Here is a 2,961-nt window from a genome sequence, read left to right as displayed (position 1 = left end):
TTAAAGAAAATATCTTCTTTGGATATTTGAGATATGTAAAGTTGCTTCAAAGAAGCTTCTTCCTTCATAAGAATTTCCTTAGATCCACAAGGCCCAGCCACTGCCCACACTTAAATCGCTTTTATAGCTCCCATTTAATCTATCGCTTCCCATCATGTTTTTGGCATCATTAATCTGGTCATTCCCAGTCGGAAAAAACTTGCTTCCAGGATGCGTTCTTTTACGCTTCCTTTGCATGCGCAAAACGCATTCCAGATCCCTGAAAGCTTCCTTTCCTTTTTGTTCGAGACGGGACAAAAAGCAAGCCTTCTTTTAGAACCGATCTAAGAACGAGTCTTAATGCGTTCCATTGGAAGATAGTTTCAACTTCGGAAACGCTCGGGTTTCCCTTCCATTTGTACTTTACGAAGGAAGCATTCTACAGCGCACTGTTAGAATGAACATAGAAACGTTCCTCGGGAACTCTCCCGGATAGCTTCCAAAGCAAGCATTGCGTAACACATCTAAAGAATGAATATTGATCCCTTCCACAAGAACACATTTAGTATGATTCCAAAATTAGCCTTCTAATTGTCTTACCCAAGAATGCAAATATTATCGTTCCCAAAAAAGCTATTGGGAACCGTTTCTTTTGTCAATTCCAATTTTATTTATTTAATTTTTTTTAATATAAACATGCTTTAAAACTTATTGTATTACTCCTGGCCGTCTTCGTCCTCTCTCATCTTTTTGGCCATACTTTTACCCTTATAAGTTTTATTTTTGGCCCTAGTGAAGGCCAGTCGAAGGTCTTTAAAATGGTCTGTGAAGCGGTAACCGTCTCTTCTTTGTGACTCTGAAAATATAATAATGAGAAAATATAATATAAAATATAATAATGAGAAGGAAATATTTAATTTAATTAAAATACGATTGTAAGTTTGTAAACACTTACCAAATAATGTTTCATTTAAATGAATGTAGGACGCAAAACCTTCCCTGTCGCTAGTACCGTCATAATTAAGCTCCATTATCAAACTTGGACTTAATATCCTACTGAAGATCTAGATTTTCCGAATTCAAACATTTTTAAAAGTGCATCAAGTTGATCTCTAGTAACATTATTATTATGGTACCATTCTAATAATTTTTCAAGGAGATTCATAGGTATCATATGTGTTTATTTTGTAAAATATCTTTTTTCAATTAAATTATTAAATATTTTAATTATGTAATGTCTAATTATTTAAATTTATGTTTATTTTTCTTACATTTTTGTTCACTTAATTTGTGTTCTTAGGTCCACCCTAAATACACTACTCGTATGTAGATGTAAGTCCACCCTAGGTAGAAGTAAAGGAAGAGAGAAAAAAGAGAGCACACAAATAAACAAAACGAGTTCACAAAACAAAAAATTTAAATTTATGAAATATATATAATTACCTTTTGTTTTGAAATAGTTTTTCTGGAAGTAAACGAAAATAATATTTAAAACGCATTAATTAAATTAAAACTCAAGTCTTATTGCAGTGTACGCTCAAAAAAATAATTCTTTTTATTTGTTTGATTAACAGCCACACACAGTTTTAGGTACAATTTGTTTACATTTGTTTTGACCGTACACTGAATATAAAATTGTTAATAAGTGTTTATAAATTGAATGTTTTTTTGGCACAGGTACACATCACATATTGTTTTAATTAATCTAGTGTTTGGTTCATGTTATTTTATGAACAGTATTGGAACTCCTTTATATGTAGTTTGTTTATATTAACACTATACTTACCTGAAAATTAAAACCGCAAAGATATATAAATTTCACAAATCACAAATCAAATCAAACAAACACCAGCTATTTCAATTGAAAATCAAAATGCAAGTGGCGAGAAATGCAAAAGAAACGAAAAAGGCCGCGCGCTTTCTTGCCTTTTCCCTTTTGTTCTTGTCGTTTGCTTTTTAGAGTACCGTTTGTTCGGTTACTCCTTGTGTATACAGTTGCGGAGGAAACTATAGCGCCGGCAAATGTAAAATAATAATTCAAAACGCTTTAAAAAGGAATCATGTAATCTTGTATATATTATTACCTAAAATTAAAATATATAAAAAACTGCGTCAAATTAATAATTTTCTAATACATTATAAAATATATTAAATATTATTATTAATAAAGTTAAATATTAATATTTTTTACAGAATTAGATTTAGGAAAAGTTTAACAAGTCATATACCACCAACATAACAAAGCGTTCTGATATTGTTTATAAAGATAAAAAGTGTATATATTTACGTCGCTGCTGTTCATTAAGAAAAATAGATTAAATTTGTTTCCCATTTTTTTGTCCATTCCAAAACAAGACTTCTTTTGCGTTCTTTGGTAAGCGAGATTTTCGGTGAAAAACACGATCTCAAAATATCGGACGATCGGCATCGTTCGGGTTTCATTTTTTTTTTTACATTGCAAAAGAAGGCTTTTTTATGCATTGTAGTAGAAGGGACGATTTCACAAAAACTCTTAAGAATGCATAAAAAATGCTTCTTTTTAGCTTCTTACATTCTTTTTCGCTTGCAAAGCATGTATGAAAGAAGCTTTTTTTATTGGAATGCGTTCTCTAACTTCCGACTGGGTTAAGACCCACAGACACACTCTCTCTCTTTTTATATGTATGTGTATATATATAGTATGTACTGGGCCTAATCGTTTGATAGACATCGAGAGACGACGGACTCTTGTAAATGTAAATCGTAAAAATCCAGTTGAAACGGGCGGGCAAAAAGCGCCGAAGAAACGCTCATAAAACGCCTGATTGAAATGGCTTCATTTCGTAGACAAAAATTTGTTGCTTCGTCGCTGTTGTTGTTTGGACAGATTTTTAATGATTTCGGCTTAATAAGCAACAATTGGTTGCACTGCCTATCCCCTTTTCCCGATTCCAATCAATGCACAGTTACAATTTCCGCTTTGGGGCAGCAAACAAATTTTCC

General features: G+C 32.2%; 1 long non-coding RNA gene across 2 annotated transcripts; it reads right to left on the bottom strand.

Annotated features, from left to right (window-relative positions):
* Positions 1–480: 480 nt before the first annotated feature.
* Positions 481–2,601, bottom strand: LOC128257306 (uncharacterized). Of its 2 annotated transcripts, none has more exons than XR_008267853.1 (5): positions 1,766–2,601; positions 1,423–1,444; positions 1,251–1,322; positions 935–1,175; positions 481–835 (listed from the first exon to the last, which is right to left on the bottom strand). It is a non-coding gene; the product is annotated as an uncharacterized LOC128257306 (long non-coding RNA). The 2 variants fall into 2 exon arrangements; XR_008267852.1 differs by having other exon boundaries at positions 935–1,043.
* Positions 2,602–2,961: the final 360 nt, after the last annotated feature.

The sequence above is a fragment of the Drosophila gunungcola genome (assembly GCF_025200985.1).
Source record: "Drosophila gunungcola strain Sukarami chromosome 3L unlocalized genomic scaffold, Dgunungcola_SK_2 000002F, whole genome shotgun sequence".
NCBI lineage: Eukaryota > Metazoa > Arthropoda > Insecta > Diptera > Drosophilidae > Drosophila > Drosophila gunungcola.
This window is presented reverse-complemented; position numbering and strand designations above follow the sequence as displayed.